Here is a 22,101-nt window from a genome sequence, read left to right on the forward strand (position 1 = left end):
GAGGTGTGCTAGCTTTGTTTACTTACCACTGAGTACCCATCTCTGCGCAGACATGCAATTAACTAGTATCTTGACTCTGCACGTGGATCAGCTTGAACAACCCTGATTTGGGATAACAGTGCTGTGCACGCACTGCTCAGCAGTCACCAAAACACTGGTGAGTTACCAGCACTGTTTTAGCCACAGATCCAAAATTCAGCACCACACAGCTGCTGTGAAGAAAATTAACTCCATCCCAGCCACACTCAGTACAGGGCTGCAAAGAGCATGTAAAACTCACAGCCAATATGCCTTATTTAGAACTACTGTTTTATTAGTTTCAGGTAACAGATTCTTGAATCACAGGCTCATCTTTTTTCCTGGCATATCCACTTCCACACTAATCAATCAGCTAGTCCCATCACAACATGATGAAATTCAGCATGCTGAAGGCATTAAAGGTATCAACTGCTACAAATTGATCCTTGTGCTCCAGTGCCATGGCTGTCCTGGGATAATCAGGTGGAGAATGCAGACAGCACAGAGGCTGTCCTACAATATCCCCACAGCACACAAGTATACATAAATTAATCAGGGATATAAACAGTCAGGAAGTAATGCACGGTATAGAAAGCAATGCGAATAAAAGTAGTTTGTCTGCCTCAGGTTTGCAAGATGACGACTTGTATGTAAGGGTTAATTAATAAACATACCAATTATTTCCATTTAGGTGTCAAGTCTTGTCTCTTCGGCCAAGTACAGACTGACCTAATCTTGCTATGTATTTTTAGCTGGCCAAATAAGATCTGGCTTGAGCCCAGAGGTAACTGCACATTGGCATCACATTCAAGCCAACATGCTTTGCTGATACTGATGCTATGCATTTCACTTATATGTGGGAACTTAAGTTAAAACTGCATTTTGAGCTCCCACTTCTTTTTTCTTAAATCAAACTTGACATAAAAATTTATATATACATGTAAAAACGTAGGAACACAAACTAAGAATGAACATCTTAACTGAGAGGATCTTCAATTTAACTTTGAGTTTACTCATGTAAACTGTTAGCCTGAACACCCAGTACAACAGCATTAAAAAGCTATCTCTCACTACTATATATACACCCCTACATGTAGTGCTCGTGCATGTGACTAAGAGCCATTCATACACTCAAAGAGTGCAAAAATAAACTGGTGTGGAGAAATTAGTTCAAATTGTGCTGTTGTAGTCAGAGCCTCTGCTGCTATGAACCCCTTGAAGGAATAGTTTCAAGGCACAGAGTGAGGTTTATTGGGATAAGGCACTTGTTAAATAGGTAACAATTACACCACCCTGCAAGTGAGGACTATCCTGTTTCTATTCCAAATTCCTTACAATCTGCCTAATAGGTATCACTCAGTTCCCAGGAAAGTGCCCTCACCTGGCATCCCAAGTAACAGGGAGGATCACCAAGGCATGGGCCAGCCACTCCTCAGGAGTGCTCCCATCAGGGCTCCCAGGCAGCAGTTCATACATCACTCTCCTCAGTGCTTTCTGCAGTCACTGCTTAGTGGTGTCATTTTGCTGTTGCCACACAAGCCCAGGGCACTACTTGGTCGGGATCATCTCCTCACTGGTGCCTACGTTTGGGATCTCCAAGGTCCTGGGTAGCAAGCATACAGGCTTAACGTCCAAATTCCCAGTGAGACACACAAATCATGACAGCAAAACTCAGGGTCTTATTTATCAGAAAATAAAATACAGGAACGTGAATGTACAAGCATAAACAGTTTGTTACAGAGCTCCTTAAAAATAGTTGGCAATACATCAGGAATCATACTACTGAAGAATCATATCTTCAATCAGCCCATTGAATCCGAGAGTCAGTAACTACTAACACACCACCAAACAGGGGCTATATCCACAGAGGTTCCTTTGACAAATGGGTCTCCCAGAACCTGGGCAATTATCCAATTCCAATCTAAAGAAATTTAGAGCAACAACGAGCGACTAATGACAGAAGTGTCTGAGCTTGCAGTGAAGAGAGAAAGAAAGTGAGAGAGAATGAGAGTAAGCCAGCTTTCCTTTTTCACATGAGTAAAGTGAGGAGAATTTATACCTGTCCTTAAGTTTGTGGTGAGTGGAGTCAGGGTCCCTGGTGTGCGATTTAGTCCTGCCGGCTCCCCTTCCTTCCTTCTGCTATTTATTTACATTGATTCTTATGGAGCCTTTTCAGGTTTACATGTATTAACAGAAAGGGACCCTTAACTCGGAAGCGGTGTTTGGGGCAGCACTGGCACAAAACCAGGGGTGCTGTGAGTCCTGGAGCTGAGTCAGGGAGTGGGAGATGGCTGCTTCTCCTAGGAACAAGAGAGACACACCAGACAGCCATTACCTTGGGCAGGACACCCAGGGCAGGGACATGAGCAGCCAGCAGCTCTTCCTAGTTCACTCCAGGCACTTGTCCCTTGAAGGAGACTGGGGTACCATGCCTGGAAGGGGAAACTGCACCATGATGCATCCCCAGCCCATGCCCATCACAGGTGCTGGGATCCCTGAGTTGCCACAGCAGGGGGTCCAATTGATTCAGAAGCACTTGAGCCTGACTGCCCATCCAGCCCCTTTTCTTTTCTTTATTGCCAAAGACTCCTATCTACTCACCCTCAGGCACAGCTGGGCAAACCTTCCTGCTTAACCCTTGTTGCTTTGGATCTAACTTTCTGTGGGTCAGCGGACTGCCCAGGGCCAAGCTGGAGCTCTGCACAAAACATACAAGACTATTAACATCTGCAATGCCTTTAGTTGCATCACTTTCCCATCTTCCCACCAGAACTCTGTAGCACAACCAGGAGAGAACCCAATTCTCAGGGCAACACCCAGTTTTAGCCCTACAAACTCTCCTTCCAGACCTCTGCTTTTTCTGTTTCAGTCATTTGAGATTTCACATTTTCTAAAAAGAACAGAGTATTTCCATTTAAAAGGGACAATATAAAGAGACTCCACAACAAACTCCTCTCTGCACTCAATACCCTCAGGGGGCACGTGTGGCACAGATATCAGTCCTGGCATTGCACAAACAGGACACAACAAGAATGCTTTTCCCCACTGAATCACATAATGAAGGGGTGGAAATGAGGGGTTAGTATTGTATTATACAGTGGTTTTGATCACACCAAAAAAAAGAAGCAGCACAGAAGGGAGAAGTTGGATGCAACGCCTGGGCAGCAAATCCAGATCATGCTTCCATGACTCAATAAAGGCAGGACAGTCCAACCAGACAATTTTTTATTCCCCAGGCCTCTTAGCAGGCCAAGTCACACATCTGAAGAAATACAGGACTACACCCACTCGTGCTTTGGCTGTCAGCCACATTCCTACTCTGTTTGTCCCATAGCCAAGGCCATATGAAATGCCCAAGCAGGTGTCACTGCTGTGATGAGAAGGGTAGCAGTGGTAGCAAACACTGACACCTACGATAAAGCCAGTCACAGTTCAACAGTAACAGATGAAACTGCAGAATCTTCAACCCAAGCCTCCAACCTGAACCACAGAACCACCATGGTAGCTCTCTGGTTGCACAAGTGTTGGGGTCATCCTGCTGCTAAAGCTTTAGTCAGGGCTGCAGCACACTATGAAATACATCTTCCCTCAGACATGGCACAAAGTGTCACAAGAACTGGTGTTGTCATGGTTTAACCCAACCAGCAACTAAGCACCATGCAGCTGCTCACTCACTTCTGCCCCCACCACCACAGCAGGACGGGGAGGAGAATCTGAAAAAGGTAAAACCCATGGGTTGAGATAAGACTGATTTAGTAAGTTAAATAATAACAGTAATGAAAAGGGAGATAACAAAAACAAGAGCGAGAGGAATAAAACCCATGAAAAACAAGCCATGCATAATACAATTGCTCACCACCCACCGACTGATGCCCAGCCAGTCCCCTGAGCAGTGATCCCCGCCCCAGTCAACTCCCCACAGTGTATATACTAAGCACAAATGGTAGGAAATACCCCTTTGGTTAGTTCAGATCAGTTGCTCTGGCCATGCTACCTCCCAGCTTCTTGTGCACTGGCTCACTGGCAAAGCATGGGAAACTGAAAAGTCCTTGACTTAGGGTAAGCAGTAAGCACTACTTAGCAACAACTAAAATGTCAGTGTGGTGTCACAGCACAAGCAAGCTATCAGGCTGCACCAAGGCTTTTACCATCAGTCAGATTCTACTGTCCATGCTGTTTCTCCTCCCTCCAGAGGCCAGACCACACTGCTCCTCCTCCATCCAGCCACCTCTCCCGCCATCCTCAGGGCTATTTAACCACTTAGCAGGAACAAGCTACACCTGCACATCATCCACGTCCATCAACCCACTGCCTCCAAAGCAAGGCCACAGCTGCATATTATCAATGCTAATCAACCCACTGCTGCATTCTTCTGCAGCAGGGGTCCTCAAACTTTTTAACCAGGGGGCCTGCATGCGAATGAAGTGGCAGGCAGTCATCTGCGGCTGCTTGGTTCCCCCTCCCCACCCCCTGGCTGGGGGGCGGGGGCACAGTTCTGTAAATACCAGGGGCCAGATTGAGGACCCTGGGGGGCCGTAGTTTGAGGACCACTGCTCTGCAGTATGGTATCAACATTATTCTCATACTAAATCCAAAGCACAGCACTGTACCAGCTACTAGGAAGAAAAATAACTCTTTCCCAGCCTAAACCAGGACAGCATCCACCCCTTATTCTATACCATTTGCCATGCCCAGGCCTCACACTTTCCAGTACATCCCAGTTAACCCCCACCACCTTCCCTGTCTATTGATATATACACACATGTACAATCCCCTTAGTCTATGGGGCAATCCCTACAAAAGTCCATTGAGTTAATTTAGTCCCTAACTTCAGGCTCCATCCATCCTAAATCTTTCAGAGCAGGAAAGATGGTGCATGATGTTGGACTGTTGCATGCTGAAGTCAATTCCAATTATATCACTGCTGTGCTGCTCTGGTTTCACTGAAGTTCATGCTTCATTAATCTGAGTGATTTTTACTGTAATATTCTTGATATGGCATATAGCACCATAGAAATTATGATATACCATATTATAAAGCAGTTAACATCATACAATTTAATTCATTGGCTCTTCTCACTCAAAATCAAATCCCCTCAAGGCACACATCATAATTCCCCATCCTCCCACATTACCCACCAGGTACATCCAGGCCCTTGAGCAAAAGCAATCCCACAAATGGGTTTGCCTTTGCCTGAGGCAGGAATAACCCAGGCCGTTTCCCCTGGCGTATTTTTTATATGCACTACAGGAACTTTATCCCTTTCTATAGTATGTAAAAGTTTTGATTAAGCAGGGCCAGCCCAATTGGCAGATCCTCAAATGCTGACTAACCAGGTGGCTTTTGCTAATGCATAGCCCCATGTCTGAAGGTCCTACCACCCACTGCCCTCAGTGTAGCCTTTAACGGTCCATAGCATCATTCAGTTTTCCTGGAGGCTGGTACGTGATAGGGGCATTCAGTACCATGTTCTTTAGCCCAGGTGTCTAATAAGGTTGTTTTGCAAATGAGCCCCATTATCCATGTCTATTCTTTCTGGGGTGCAGCATCCAAGTAAGATTTGCCTTTTCAAGGCCCATGTTGTGGACAGTGGCATGGGACACTGTCTGTTTCCAGCCATCCAGCGGCTGCTTCCACCACTGCCAGCACGTAGCACTTGCCTTGGCAGGCTTGTGCGAGTGCAATATAATCAGTCTGCCAGGCCTCCCCATGTTTATACTTCAGCTATCATCCTCCGTACCAAAAAGGCTTTAACTGCTTGGCCTGCTTAACTGCAGCGCTTGTTTTACATTCACAGATACTCTGTGTGATAGCATCCATTGCTAATTCCACCCCTCAATCACAAGCCCATCTATATGCCGTACCTCTCCCTTGATGGCCTGAAGTGTCATGGGCCCAGCAATCTATGAGTAATTCACCTTTATGGTCCCAGTCCAGATCTACCTGAGCCACTCCAACCTTAGCAGCCTGATCCACCCGACAGTTGTTTTGATGTTCTTCAGTAGCCCAACTCTGTACATGAGCATCTACATGACTTATCTTCACAACCAGGTAGCAGTATCTTGCCACTGTACAGCAGCCCAGATGGGTTTACCTCTGGGCTGCCAGTTGCTACAACCACCCCCACAGGGCATTTGCCACCATCTCTAAGTTGGTATAGAGATAAAAGTATTGACCATTTTTCTCATTCAGCAACGTCTAAAGCCAGCTGGATGGCTTTCACCTCTGCAAACTGAGGTGATTCACCTTCTTCAGCAGTTTCTGCAACTTGTTGTAGGGGACTCTGTACAGCCACCTTCCACCTTCAATGCTTTCCTACAATATGACAGGACCCATCAGAAAACAGGGCATATTGCTTCTCACTTTCTGGTAATTTATTATACAGTGGTGCCTTTTCAGCATATCACCTCCTCCTCCGGTGACATTCTGAGTTCTTTGCCTTCTGGCCAGTCCATGAGTACTTCCAAGATTCCTGGACAACTGCAGTTTCCTATTCAAGCTTGATGCGTGATCAGTGCAACCCGCTTACTCTATGTAGCATCAGTTGCACAGTGTAGATCAGACCCTCCTTTCAAACATCCAGGCCAGCACCAGCAGCCAGGGTGCCAGAAGAAACTGCACTTCAGTACCAATCACTTCCAAAGCAGCTCAAACCACTACATAAGCTGTCAGTATCTCTTTCAGTTGGCATATAGCGGGTCTCACATCCTCTGTATCCCCAACTCCAAAAGCCTCAGGGCTGACCTTGAGTCTCCCTCAATGTTTTCTGCCAGAGGCTCCAGGCAGGGCCATTCTCCCTGGCTGCAGTGTAGAGCACATTACATCTTGCCTTGCTCAGACTGGCCCATGGGCTACTGCTTGCTTGAATTGGTTCCTGTTTAATTTGTTCAAATGCTTGTCGTTGCTCAGGGTCCCATTTGAAATCATTCTTCTTCCAGGTCACTTGATAAAGAGGGCTTACAATCAGACAGTAATTTGGAATGTGCATTCTCCAAAAACCTAAGAAAGAATGTGCATTCTACAACACCTAAGAAAGCTTGTTTCTTCCTTACCAGTTGGCGGAGACATGGTTGTTATTTTATTGATCACATCCATTGCGATTTGACAATATCCATCTTGCCATTCTATTCTTAACTGGATCTCCTGTGCAGGTCCCTTGACCTTACCTTGTTTTATGGCAAACCCAGCTTTCAGAAGGATTTGGACAATTTTTTTCCATTCTCCAAAACTTCTCCTGTATTGCCCCACATGATGGTATCATCAATGTATTGCAGGTGCTCTGGAGCTTCACTCTGCCCCCATGCAGTACAGATCAGTCCATAGCAGATGACAGGGCTGTGTTTTCACTCCCCCAGCAGTCAATTCCAGGTGTACTGGATGACCGTCCAAGTAAAAGCAACCTGTACTTTGCTGTCAAAGGGATTGAGAAAAATGCATTAGTGATATCAATTGTGGCATACCACTTGGCTGTCTTTAACTCCAGTTCATATCAAAGTCGTAGCCTAGCCAGTGTGGCAGCACGACTTTATTCAGGCCATGATAGTCTACTGTTAAGTCTCCATTCAACTTTCATACTAGCCATATAGGTCTATTAAAGGATGAGTGAATCCTGCTGATCACTCCTTGACTCTCCAGTTGACAGATCAACTTACGGATGGGAATCAAAGAGTCTCAGTTGGTGTGACATTGCCACCACTGCACTGTTGTGGTAGTGATTGGCATCTGTTATTCTTCAACGCACAGCAAACCTACAACAGAAGGGTCCTCCAAGAGACTGGGCAAGGTAGGCAGCTGTTTAAGTTCCTCCACCTCCACAGCAGCTGTACCAAAAGCCTACTGGTACCCCTTTTGGTCCTTGAAATACCCTCTCCTGAGATAGTCTATGCCAAGGATGCACAGAGCTTCTAGGACAGTCACCATGGGGTGCTTTCGCCACTCATGCCCGTAAATTAGGCTTACTGCAGCCTCCAATACAGTTAGATGTTGGGATCCCCCTGTCACTCCAGAAATATAAATGGGTTCTGCCCCTTTATAGCTTGATGGCATTAGGGTACACTGTGCATTAGTGTCTACTAGAGCCTTATAATCCTAACATGCCAGACCAACAGACCCACACAGTCCAAAACCCAGTTTCTCTCTCCTCCACCTGGCTGGAGGAAGAGCCTCTCTAGCCCTAGTCATAGGATCCTCCACTTCTTGTAAGAACAGATTAGAATTGCTTTCCATACGATCAGGAGTAAGACCAGCCCTTTCACTCCGTCTGGGGAACTACCCACTGGAAATTGGAGTAGCAATTTTCCTGGAAGAATCCCCATTTGTGATTGTTTTTCCTTTGAATTCACATACTCAATGCCTCTAAGGTCAAGGCAGCTTTTCCATCCCACTTCCTTATGTCCTCTCTGTGGTCCTGTAGGTAAAACCACAGGGTATCCTGTGGTGTGTACCTTCTATATCCTTCCTCTTGAGCATACGGACGCTTGCTGTTAACAGCCGAGATCCGGGTCGGTACACATGGGGAGTAGGATCTATACTCATCAAATTGCTCAACCAGTTTCTCCACAGCTTGAGTGAGGAAGAAAGATTTTCTTCATATTCCCAGAGCTGGCAATCCACTTCATCCACTGCTGGCACCACTTCATCTCTCCAGCTCATTACTGCCAAGGAACTGGCATACAACGATGGTGCACTCTGTAGACATTTCCACCACACGGGACAAGTCCATCAGACTTCGTCTGGATCTGTGGGGGACTGTGTGTTGTTCAGGTCTCAATAAATCATCTCTAGCCAGCTAATTCCCTCAGATACTGGATACCTCTCATCTGTTGCAGTCCACTTGCCTGGGCAACACATAGCGTCTTCCTTGAAGGGATACCTTTCCTACACACTTGACAGGAGTCGCCTCCAGAGGCTCAGGACTTGTGTCCCTCTTCCAATTGCCTCGTCAATACCCTCTTTCCTAGTAAGTGATCCCAGTTGCTTAGCTTTCCTACTCTAATTCCAAACTATCAGCCCCATTATTCCAGCACTGGAGCAGTTACGTGATAATGCGCTCACCTGGACGACAGCCGAAATCTTTTTGCATATCCCACAGGGACAGGGATCAAGTCGTTACCTCTTGTTTTGCCTCCTCCTCCTGTTCTTGTGGTAGCTCTATTTCATCCTCCTTTACTAAATGAGCTGTCTTTCAAACCCATTTCTTGTTGTGTATAGAAGTGTTTGATACCAGCACAGGCTGGTCCTCTGTATCAATTGCATCACTCACCACCGAGGCTGGAGTAGCTGCAGTACCTGTCACTGGCATTGGAGTAGCCACAAATAGCTTAACCCTAAAGATGACCAGAACTAGATTCATGGTTTCTAGCAATAGGACCACGCTGGTTTCAACATCCCAAGGATATTCAAGTTGTTGAAAATTCTCAGATGCTACCGTAATTAGCCTGGAGGAGAAGGGGAAGATGTCTCCTCCAGAGGCTGGCTCTCTGAGGAGACAAGGTAAAAGGTGTAATTATTAATAGTTTCCAATAGATGGCTCCTGGCAGATGTGACTGCAGGGCTGAGTACAAATACTAGTTTCACAACCAGCAATTCTATCATATTATAAGCCAGTATTACAAAATAACCTTAGCCCAGCCCCCCGAGGTGACAAACACCACAACAGAGAACACATACGTAACGTAAGAACAAGCGCAACAACTCAGCACAAATAAATCAATATTAGGAACAGTCATTATTAAACTAATACAATGAATGCTTATAAAAAAGTTGGGTTTAACATGCTCTGGTCAGATCTGTCATTATCTCAACTCTTCTTTGTCCCACACTGGGCACCAAAAAGGACTGTCATGGTTTAACCACTCCTGCTTGCTCACTTCCCCCTTTCCACAGAGAACTGCAAAAAGATAAAACCCACATAAAAAAAGATAAAAAAAGGCTTTACCCACAAAAAACAGGACACATGCGCCTGTACCAACCCTTTTGTCGCATGTCCCTTATATCTTCTCACCCTGTTGACATTGTCTGCCTTTAGGTTAAGTTTAATAGTATTCTCTTGTCTGAGTCCCACTTGGTACTCCCCTTCCCAAGTTTATCGCAGCCAAGCCTCCAACTGCTCTTCCTCACTAACTCTCAACTCAATCTCCCATTGTTACCAAAGCATTGATTAGAATCAAATGTTTGGGTTGAAGGGACCTTAAAAATTGTCTAGTTCCAACCCCCCTGCCATGGGCAGGGACACCTTTTACTAGACCAGGTGGCTCAGTGCCCCATCCATTCTGACCATGAACACTTCCAGCAATGGGGCATCCACAACTCCTCTAGGCACCCTGTTCCAGTGTCTCACCACCTGCACAGTAAATAATTTCTTCCTAATATCTAATCTAAATCTACCTTCTTTCAGTTTAAAATTGCTATCCCTCATCCTATCACTACATTCCCCAAGACAGGGTCCCTCCCTGTCTTTCCTGTAGGCTCCCTTTAAACACTAGAAGGCTGTTACGAGGTCTCCTTCTCTTCTCTAGGCTAAACCACCCAAATTCTCTCAACACATCCTCAAAGGGGACGTGTTCCAGCCCCCTGAACTCTTCGCGGCCCTCCTCTGGACAAACAGGTACTTAGGTGATTTAGAAAAAATCATGTGCAACAGCTACTTTTGGATCCTAACTGGTCCTTAAACAGGCAGAGTTAACACTGCTAACCAACGTGTCTAGACTCAGTATGCCCCCCCTTCTTGTCTACCGCTTCGGAAGGATAGCTAGCCTGGCTCCACAGCTGTAAGCTACCTCAGCAGAACATACGGAAGCCTTACAGACTATTTGGAGTGCTCAACAGTACGGGTGCAGAAGCCTTAACCAATAAACTAAACACAATGACCCCCTCACTGGAGAATCTTCCACTTTCCCTTATAGTTATTACTTAAATTGGGACTAGGACAGTGGTTGACCACAAACACTTTACCTTTATGGGAATGTCCAAAACACAGTGACTGCACGTTATTACTTAATCTTCTGGGGTTTTCCTCAGCTCAGAGCTGCCTTCAAGCCCTACCAAGCACTTCAGCTGCAGTAGCCAGAATTTTAAGACAAGGTGACAGCAGAATCCCACCTGCTCAAATGCATAGAAGTTGTCCAGAATAACGCCACTGACACCAAATGACACCTGCAAGCCCAGCAGCTCTCAGTAAACTTCCATACAATGCAAATGCAAACTTAGCTGTTGCCTGTGTATTGACTATAGGAGATGTTACTAAACAAATCTACCCTACCATCTCTGGTTTTACACCAAGATGGATCTGTGATCCATCCTATGGATCAACAACAGGCCTGGCAGAGAAATAAAGGATGACAATAGATAGATATTGAAGCTTGCATCCCTGATGTAGGATGGGGCTCACGTGAAAGGAATTCCCCTGAGGGAGTATGACATTTTTCAGTACACTCTGACAAACAAGCTGAGACAGTACTTGTCTATGTCGGCAACAGCTGTGTGTATTCATGATCTTGAATGATCAACAGCAACTAAAGCTTTGAATTTGATGTTACATCCAGTTGCAGTTTTATTAGTTTTGACTTGTGTTTATTGCTTATAATCATTCTGTCTATCAAAGCTGGGTGAATAAGGAAACAAATCCTGTTAATCCAACATGTAAAACATATGTAATCAACTGATTCTGTATGTGTGATGGTATATAATCAGCATTAAGCAACTCAACTGTAGCCTTACCGCTGATCTGCAATACACTGCGTATTTATGGTGCAGAGGCAAGAAGTAACCATACCACCACTCTGAGTCAATAAAGTTTGATTGACTGTAGTCACAGGGTGGAGTGTGATGGATGCACTTGACTTCTGGACCAAACTAGCAAATAGTTTGGTTCAGGCTCCCAAGGAAGCAAAAGCCTAGGTCATGACCAGGTCAAGAACTTCTCTAGTTTCAACCTGTTCTTTGAAAACCCACACAGGAGCAGGATGACATGGTGAGCTTTGATGCATGAGCTGGGAAATGGGAACGCTGATCATACGATTAACACATGAATAGCAGGTGGTTCTTCCAAGACTAATTTGTCAAGGAACAAATGAAGTTGTGGGTACAAATAATCTCATGCCTACCCTCTCCATCACATGTAATTTGACTATGAGCCAACCGTTTTATTCCATAAATATGACAGATTGAAAACCTTTTTGAGCTCTCCCTGCTAAGCAACTGGCTGCACAGCAGTGATCTCCCCTTGAGTTTGGGCAGCCTCTCAAGGTTACTCCTCAAGGCTGAGAGACCCCTTACCAACTTCTTTGGTATGTGACCAATGTTTTGCATAACCTTGTATCATAGGGCACTAAGATTTTGTATTGCTATTTTTGAATTATTATTATACCCTCCGTACAGTAAGTAATAGATTGAACCTTGCCACTGGACTTCCTTGTGCCTCACCTTTACAACATCTTACTTCAAACCAACCCATTTTTGCTGCTACTTAGATGGTGGTTCTTTAAGTGGTGTAAACCTCTTCTGCAACAAGTGTAACTGAGGCACTCATAATAGTTATAAAATATTCTTATTCATTATTAAAAGCTTCCTTTAATTGGACCAAAACTCTGTTTCAATGCCAGTCACTCCGATCTCGGTTGTTTCCCATCTCTCCAGGATATGGAGTTCAGCAAATACAAACTTCCAAGAACTGAAAGGACAAAAGTTCAGCTGCAGGCCAGCACACCTTTGCTCCCCTGTTTCTGCTTCTGCACTTCTAGCAGTCAGTCTCAATTAAACAAAAGCATTTAAAATTAATTCAGCATGTCTGACATCATAGAAAGATTAGAGAAGCTTGGCAGACCTGCACCTGTGGTACAAGATGGCCTAAATCAACCAAACATGCCCAAAGAGTACATATACACCATGAATTCTCATTTTCCTCAGTTTATAACTGTATTTTAGATATCACAGAAGAACAAGCAGACAAAAGTTTTCTTGCCACGAGGATTCTCAGCAGTTATGCAAGAGAAAATCTGTCAGAAATTACTTATATCTCAGATTGACAGTCAATCACAGGGTGGTTAGAGTAACTGTAAGCATCTAGAGCAGGGGTCCTCAAACTTTTTAACCAGGGGGCCGGCGCGCGGATGCAGTGGCAGGCAGTCATCTGCGGCTGCTTGGTTTCCCCCCCCAACCCCCGGCGGGGGGGGCGGTCTGTAAATACCGGGGGCCGGATTGAGGACCCTGGGGGGCCGTATCCAGCCCGCGGGCCGTAGTTTGAGGACCCCTGATCTAGAGACTAGTCACTTCTCTCTGCAGATTCCCATTCCACTACTTCCAACAGTGTATTTTCCACTTTCACTTCCACTTCACCTTTGTAAGAAACTATGGACTAGGGTATTGTTTATTAAGATTTATGTTAAGCCCAATGTAAAGGTTAGGCAACAAAAGATAGGAAATCGCTTATGCAAACAGCCACCAGACACCCCTTGTGTAAGATAGGATAACCGCAATCGCTTACACAAACTAAACCAGATACCGCTTGTGCAAGATAAGATAACCGCCAGATGTCCAGGAACCGACAGAAACAGGACAAACAACCCCATATAAGGACATATGAGTGAGGGGTCAACTATGGGACAAAGGAGGAAGACTTCTTACTTCGGCCTCAATGACCACCAGGAGGCAGAAAACGACCCCCTAACAACAACTGAAGCATGCGCAGAGTACCTCCACTACTTCATGAACACGGAAGTAAAAAATGTATAAAAAGGGACTGTTTGAACTGCTCAGGATGGCAGTTGGCGGAGCGCAGACTCCCCTGCCGTCCAGCGCTGTCTTTGCTCATATTCTACTTGCTATAATTAATAAAATTTTAATTGGATTATGATCCATTGTGGTCTCAATTTATAACACCTTTGTTGTCCTAATGCCATCTGCTGCTACAGATATGCATTACAAAGTGATTATTGGATGGGCCTATTTTAGTTTTACATCCATGAACTTCATGTTGAATCCGGCTCTTCTCCCAGCCTTCCTGTGTTCTTAGCATTGTCTCTTTGAACTGCCAGGATATTTTATGTGATTTTATTCAGTATGATCCAGCAGTATTTCTGAGGCAGTTTGTTAGTGGGTTCTTTTTGCTTGTTTGGGGATTATTTTTTGTAAATGATCACACTTCGTTCTCCGAGTCCTCAGGGCCCAAATCTACCACAGCAGGAAGAGCACTCAGAACAAACAGGACCATTTCAGAACAGATAAAGTAACAGGACGAAGATTTTTTGGTTCAAATGACAGTCATTAAAACAAAAATGATCAAAATTATCCTCTTCAAAATTATGTCATTAGCATAGCCCCAGTACTTGTTAAGGGATGCCTTAAGTGACCACCTCCAGAAACTCTGTGGCTTGATGGTTCCTCTTGCCCAGAGGCTCCTGGAGCCCAGTCTGGAGACCCAGATGTCTCCGTTGTAGGCCCTTTAACACAGCTGCTGCTGCTTTCCTGTTTGCAGGTTCAACAAGTAGCAAAGCTGGGCATGCAAGCCAGAGACCCACGTAGGACACTGACACAAACAGCCACAGACCAGGTGCTGCCTTCAACAGCATCTACATGTATGACTCACATAAAACAGAAGTATAGACAGACAAGTCTCTTTCCTCCTCTTTGGTTGATCAGGACTGAATCTCTCTAAAATCCACATAGCCCCACCCTCTACAGTCACAGGCACACACACATCCACAGATCTCTTAATTCAGTACAGCCCCTCTGCCCATTCTATACCCCCGCACAGAGCTCAGGCCCTCTTGCCCACTTCACAGGATCTCATAGTTGCAGGCTGGTCCAGCTTGATGCTCACTAGCAAACAGACACGTGCACTTACACACTTGTTTCATAAGCACTCCACACTCACAGATCTCCCTAAACACCAGCATGGGCTCTCTGCCCATCTGATGCCCCTGCCTGGACCTAGACCCTCCTACCCACCAATCAGTCCATTTGAAATCCGCTAGCAAATTATACAAGCAAATGCCACAAACCCAGTTGGGGAAGATATGTCCCATGCACCCCCACCAGCAGGCAGCATCGGGCATGCAGGCTGTGACCCACAGTCCCACCTTCTCACTCCACTCACCCTGCAATGAGGCCCCCACTTACTCCAATTGCTAGCACCACAGGCTACAGGTGTCTACACCCCACTGTGACCCCAGTTGCTCACACCAAATCCACTCATGTGTCCCCCCAGTAGCTGGCACTCCAGACAAAGTCTGTGGAACCTGTGGAGATGCTCCCTGGAGCTATGGTCTTTCCAGCTACTGACACAGACACCCTCCTGCTCCAGTTGCTGGCACAATGGCCCAGGGATGACTACACCTCCAGTCTGACTCCACTTGCTGGCCCAGTTACCAGCTCACATTGGTCACCTCAGTAGCTGGCACCTAGTCCTTGCAGCACATACACACAAGGACAGAGTGAGACTATGCAGACAGATAGTTAAGAAAGGACTGAAGATGACAGACTGGCTGCAGGAGTCAGGCACAGGGCTCAGTCAGACAGACTGCAGGAGCGGGCTGGAAATTAGGACCATGCGTAGGAATCAGTTAGCTGAGGGGAATGTGCTCGAGCTTGTAGGTCACAAACCCTGGGAGGACAAGGAGTGTCAATAGACACATTAACATGATGAGTCATGCTGAGAGAGCATAGGGGAGTGGGGGGGATGGCGCCAAGGAGAGGTAACACCTTGCTGTTAATTGATGGTAGTTAACCACCAATCGGTGATTGCCTAGTATGCAATGCTTAGCTTAAAGAACCAATCTGTTTAAAACGCGCAGCTTCTGAAAATGTATATAAACTCGTGCTTCTGTACAATAAATTGACATTTGCTTGCATCAAACTGCGTCCCGTCTCTCCATCACAACAACAGACCTCCTGGACAGTCACAGTTTAGACACAACTAGCCCCTTTCATACCCTCTTCTGTCTGTTCTCTCTCTGTGTAGTTCCACCATCCTCTTCCTCCCACCCATACCTGTGACTCCCAGGTTTGCATTCTCACTAGTTTACAAGTCTAGGTTTGTCTGCAGTTTCTCAGTGGTCCATCAATTAGAAGAAACAGGCAAGTGTGAAGGAAACAGAAGAAACAAACCTTGTCAATCAGGTTTGTCTCTCTAAGCCTTCTTCACTGCTTCCTTCTTTTCCCTAAAATCCAATTGGACAAGGTCCAGGACCAGATAACGTTGCCGAAATAAACACTCATATCCCACATATTCTTATCAATTAGCACAGCTGAGGAGGTTTGCTTCTTGTTATCCCCAGTACTCTTTGCCCATCAGGTTTGCATCCCTGAACATTTGGTTTATTCCTTCCCCCTTGCTGTCTCCTTTTGCACTGAAGAGGTCAGTCCTTGAGCAGATAACCTTAAAGCAGCAGATGCTCTCACCTTCCATGTACCCTTACATTCCACACATTCCTCAATTTTATTGCTGGAAACAGTGTCCTGGAAAAAGTAGCCCTGCACTGCCAATGCAGGCAATTCTTTTAACTCTTGGTCCGCTATTTCTTCTGCTGCTTTCTCACATATTTCCATTGATACATGAGTTGTGGCAGTTTCAATATTTATGTTACAAATCTGAAATTATGTCTCAATGGGGCTATTTGAGGCAGGGCTACAGCTGCAGGTTTCTACTTCTCATGACACTTCATGAAAACAGCAGCAAAATGCAGAGAAACCACAAAATGTGCTTCTGTCTCTGAATGCACCTTTAAAACTTGGAAATTCTGCAGCTGAGAAATCACAATCATATAATTAAATTTTAAGACTTATTCAGAGATAGGACAAAAATAAAAAAACCAAGGACAAATTACTCCATCATACTGGCAATGGACCTGATCAGTCTTATAGCTATACAATCGCACCAGGCAGCACTACCATAAAAGTCACGGGAATTGCAGTCACAGCCAGAAGGGCAGCAGTAAAGAGGCCATTCTTCTCATCAGGATGAGATAATACAAATAAACACTATGCCACATATCAACCATCAGGAGCGCTAGATACAGCAAATTCACTTTTATCTTTCAGAATAATCTCTTTGAGCTCAGTTTAGATGCTGCTTAAAACAAATCCAGATTTTTCTGTAAGAACTCTACCTATTTGGAAGAGCCATGCTTCACAAGGAGTTTTAAAATTCTAGTTTTCCACAATACCAAGCAACATACCAACATCAGCAAAAGAGATGTCACTGTTCAGACCAAAACGAAATTTGCAAGATTGTATCTGATGGTTTGATGGCATCAACAAAGTATTTACTGCTTATACTCCTCAGGAAAAAAAAATATGTTCACTTTTGACTAATATCCATAAGCACGAGAAAGTAATTTTTAACACAAAGCAGATCTGCAGGGAAAAGACATTAGTAACGTGTGATGAATTCATCACACAAAATATTCTCCTAATATTCTATTCAGAAGCCTACAGATAAACTAGCAGACTCCTCTATATGGAAAAATCCCTGCCTCTGTAGTATAGTTCATGTATATAAAATATATACCTGTAAGTATACAACTATAGCTCATGCTTTTCCAGTTGTGAGCATTACTGTGATGGAAGAGGTCAGCTAACAACGAAGCAGAGTCCGAAGTTGCTTTTTTCTTGGCTGGAATGCCATTTCTTAGAATACACTTACACCCCTATGCTACAGCTGCAGATTTCTACTTATCACACTTCACGGAAACAGCAGTGAAATGCAGAGAAACCATGAAACGTGCTTCAATCTCTGAAGAATTTCCAAGTTTTAAGGCACAAAGAACTGTCTTACATCTCCAGTAGTTATAGTTATGTCCTTTTAAAAAAGTACTGCTCTCTAATCATTCAACACCTAATGACTACTAACAGAAGAAAAGTTTGCAATCTATGTATGGAATACTAGCTGAAGTACAAATTAAGATGTTTCAACTTAATTTCAGTCATGGAGAGTAACAGTAATCTTTCACAAACACGTACTAGAAGAGCTCTTTGGCATACTTGCATTTTATGGAGACCGTTTATACTGGCAATAAGGCATATTACTAGCTTCAAGATCACAGGAGTTAAAAAAAAAAAGTATAGCTGCAATAATGCCTTTCTTCTCTGCTGAATTGTGAAGTTTCCTGTACACTGTAAGTTATATTATTCCACTCATTACATTATCTTCCTTTCAACTCTTCCAAGTTTAAAATCTTAAGGCTTTTTTGGTTTATACTTTTACTGCCCTTTGCATTTTCAAAACTGTTGAAAACTTAAAACTCTCGTATTTATCAGAAACGCAAATAATAGTCAAAAAGATCTTAGTGGTGTCTAGCAATCAAATGTGTGAAAAAGCAAACATCCATTCCCTGTCAGCAATGGGAAAGCACTAGAGTCCTTCAAAAAACTGAGGCTGTAATATGTAATACTAGTTAAGTATAGCTTAGAAATACTTTTGAGTGGCAAAGACAGGTTAAGAAGTTCACATTTCCCCCAAACTCATTTTCTTCCCCATTTCTACATCTTCGGGAGCACTGATGCTACTTGTGGTGCTTCAGGATGAGCCAGACTATAGGTAATAAAATAGCTTTCGTATTTTTTAAATTTTTTTTTTAAAAAGAAAGTAAGATTACATACCTCGGCAATCTTCTTTGTGTGTCCCTTCAGCCAGATCTGTGGCACCCTGTGGAACAGCAGGAGCTCCTTACTGGCCTTTGCTCCTGGAATGGACAATAGTCATTAAGCTGCAAGTGCTCCTGGAATGGACAATAGTCATTAAGCTGCAAGTGCAACTTTTACCAAAGTAACAATGGCCTGTACCAACAATATCACTGGACAGCCTCCTGCATTCCTGATTACTCATAATACATCAGGTTTCCTGGCAGGCTCGGAAGTCCAATTTGCTGTGAACAGCTTCCTTTTGTTAGTGACCAGTATCAATTCATGAAGGCTAAGAACAGCAATCACCTAATGGTAACCACAATGCTGTTTTCATCATTTTTCCTTGTCTTTTTTTTTTTTTTTAATTTTTCTTTCCTCTTCTTAAGAATCATCAGCGGGCTCTACTGTTTCTCACAAGTTTTCATGGTCAGGCTTCGCAAAGCATGAAGTACTCTAGGAATTAAGATAGCAGAACAGCACCTTCTTAGACTTTAGCTCCCTTTGTTTGCTGTCTCCAGCCTTCCCTCCTCAATGCTTTTAAATTAGGGGGTGGGGAGTATCAATCTCCCTCCTGTGCCCTCTTGTTGACTATTAATCAAGGAGAAGAAAGGTTCAACATCAAACTAACAGGTTTATTATTGCTTTGATTAGGACCAGGAGAGACCACAAACACTGTGACAAAGTCACAAATCTCCAGCCCACTAATACATTGCTCATGGTCACAGCAAACGAAATCGAGCAAGCTCTGCACATACAGAATTTAAGAAAACACTTCCCTGTTTGCAAGCCACAGACAAAAATCAACAGACCCAGGTGATGGCTCAGGAGGTTGTAGCTAAGTAGCTCAGCTGGTCCATTATGGGCAAAAGGCCTGGCAAGAACTGCTGGTTGCCAGAGGAGCACACACCCTCACTTGACCAGGTGAACCATCACACCTCTACTCCATCAGAAGTGACTAAGCAAACACAACAGGCCCCTTCTGATCATTATTTCTCACCAAAAAAAAGCAAACAAAAGAACTGGGAAACATTGTTTTGTGTAATTTTTAGAAACAGATGTAAAAATATTCTACTACCAGAACAGGTTTGCCTGCAGAAAACACATAAAGCCATAATAACTTGCTTACTTGTTAAAAGCCATTGTTTAAAGGACAGCCTCCTGTAGATCTAAGTATTTTACTGGTCTACAATTATTTTTGTTGAAGAGCGGTAGGAGGGGGGAGGATCGAAAAAGCATCTGTGCTCTTAAGTATAAAACAGAACCACAATGACAAAATAGAAGTTCTAAAAACTTGGCAGAACAGTGAGCTGGAGGAAGTTTCAGCTACTATTAAGCACGAAACCGAAACACCCTGTAACAGACTTGATACGAAGCATGCTGTAATGTTTGTGGTTCTTCTCTGCGAAAACATCAGACAATATAGTATTTCCTGGAGAAAAAATATCGTTTAAGCTTGAACTACAAAGAGGGCTCCATCCTTTTAACTGCAAAGCACCAACCATTTCCTAATAAACATTTTCAGAACTGCCTCAGCACAATGGCAACGGCTTTGCTTTGAAAGGCTTGGGGGAACTTTTATACTGGCACAGCTATCAAGAGTAAAGGATTTAATTTTGTGGACAGTAATATAAAACTGATCATTAACAAGTCTGCTGTCTCTGCCTGGAACACCTATCTAAGCGTTTTGGGACACTGGCTGGTTAGTTCAAGGAAACCGGGCGATAAGAGCCCAGCTTTTGGCGTTACAAGTTTCACTCTCAGCATTCTCAGATGCAAGAGCTAGAAAACATTTACCAGGAGTCACGATGCGCTGGGTTTGTTTTGTTCTAATTTTAAGTCCTCCCAGGAGGCTAGTTAAGAGCGGGGAAAGGCCCAACATTACCACAGAGCTCCTAGAAAGAGTTGAGTCAACCTCGCAACAACTTCTAGGAAAACAACCTCCAGCATTCCTATGGGCTTCTGAAGTATATCCAGCACTTCAGGGGGAAAAGGGGGAAACCTCATGTTCTACCTGATGCCTCTAGTTTTCAACCAATACCAAGAGCATATGAAACATATTTCCCCGAGCACATGAAGAAAGTCGATAAAGAAGTATCAATGGGGTACTTGCCTCTTTTCTCACATTTCCATCTGCCTTTGCAGATGGAATAAGCTACATAATTCTTTCAACTACACAATTCAACCCAAAGCAGTAAGAGCGACCTATAGCTCTTTAAAACAATTTTTTTTTTAGTTATATAAACAGGTTTGTCAGTTCAACCACAATATGAGACTGCAGGTGTCCCTCTTACACAAGGCCGAGCACCGGCTCCTCACCACCTGCCTTGCGATACCCACCTGAAAGGCTCAAGCCAAAATCACAGGCAAGCCCTGGGCTTCCACCACAGAGCTTAAACACAGGGGACCCGAAACACTGTTAGCTCACAACCCTGAATGCAGTTACTCTTTCAAAAAAAAAAAAAAAAAATTCAGTCCTATCTCCCTGGATGGGCACACCCGATGGGGAAAAGACAGTAAATCAACTTCTGCTGAAGGCGGGGGGGGGGGCGGGGGATGTTTCGGAGGCACACAGCCCGGCCCGAGGCGCGCCTGCCCCGCCGGCCCCCGACCGCCGGTTCTGCGGGACGAGACGCAAACTACCGTCCGTGCCCCGCGGCGCCCAGCCCGCTCCCCGCCGGCCGCCCCCGTCCCTGCCCGTCAGGAGGGGGCCCCCAGCCGCCCCGGCAGACCGTGCGGTCCCGCGGGACACACGCCTTGCGGCGGCCCCGGGCGGCTCTGCCAAGGCCTCCCCCGCCGCCCCGGGGAGGAGCTGGGAACGGCCTCACTGGGCCAGCCTGAGGAAACGGCTCCGCCACCGGCCCCCGGCCCCGCCGGAGGAGCGACGCGGCCCTTGCTAGCGGCCCTCCAGCTCCCTCCCTGCCCGCCCGGCGGCCAAGGGAGCGGCTGTCACCAGCCGCCGGCAGGCACGGCCGCTCCGCTCCCTTCCCTTCCCCTCCCTGCGCGCCGCCGCCGCCGGTACTCACCGAACCCGGCGCGGCCGCCCGGCGAGTCTCTCGGCGCGCAGAGGCGAAGCCAGCGGCCCCGTAGACTCCGATGAGAGGCGGAAGGAGGCCGCCGGCGGCCGGCACGGCGAGGCGAACGCCAAGGCCCGTCCCGGGGCGGGACGCCAGCGCCGACCCCGCCGCTCTGTCCGACCCCGGGCGGCGGTGAGGGGCCCCGAGGCCTGCGGCCTGCGGCGGGCGCGCTGCAGCCGCCCGGCCGGGGGGCGGTGGGAAGGCAGCGGTGCGGCCGGCCGGTGCGCCACGCGGGGCGAGGTCGATCGGCGGGAGCGGAGGTTTCCTCGTGGTCGCGCCGCGCAACTGGCAGGAGCTGTGCGGCGCGGTCGGGTTTGGCTCCCGACTTCTCCAGCCTCTGCAGCCGGAGCCCCTCCCTCCCTCCTCCCTGCCTGCCTGCCTGCCTCC

The 22,101-nt window shown here is 45.7% G+C and overlaps 1 protein-coding gene across 4 annotated transcripts in view; it reads right to left on the reverse strand.

Annotated features, from left to right (window-relative positions):
• RESF1 (retroelement silencing factor 1) overlaps positions 1-21,979 on the reverse strand; it is a 39,329-nt gene extending 17,350 nt beyond the window's left edge. Inside the window, exons 1-3 of one of the 4 annotated variants that reach the window (XM_055807810.1) lie at positions 21,664-21,977; positions 18,617-18,699; positions 7,186-7,429 (exon numbers count right to left, since the gene is read on the reverse strand). The gene's annotated coding sequence lies outside the window, so the exon portion shown is untranslated. Of the gene's footprint in view, positions 1-1,399; positions 2,717-7,185; positions 7,430-18,616; positions 18,700-21,663 lie in introns of those variants that run through there. The other 3 variants (XM_055807812.1, XM_055807809.1, XM_027793019.2) reach the window with 3 other exon arrangements.
• Between the last annotated feature and the right edge of the window lie 122 nt (positions 21,980-22,101).

Source organism: Falco peregrinus, chromosome 6, assembly GCF_023634155.1.
Source record: "Falco peregrinus isolate bFalPer1 chromosome 6, bFalPer1.pri, whole genome shotgun sequence".
In the NCBI taxonomy this organism is placed as follows: domain Eukaryota; kingdom Metazoa; phylum Chordata; class Aves; order Falconiformes; family Falconidae; genus Falco; species Falco peregrinus.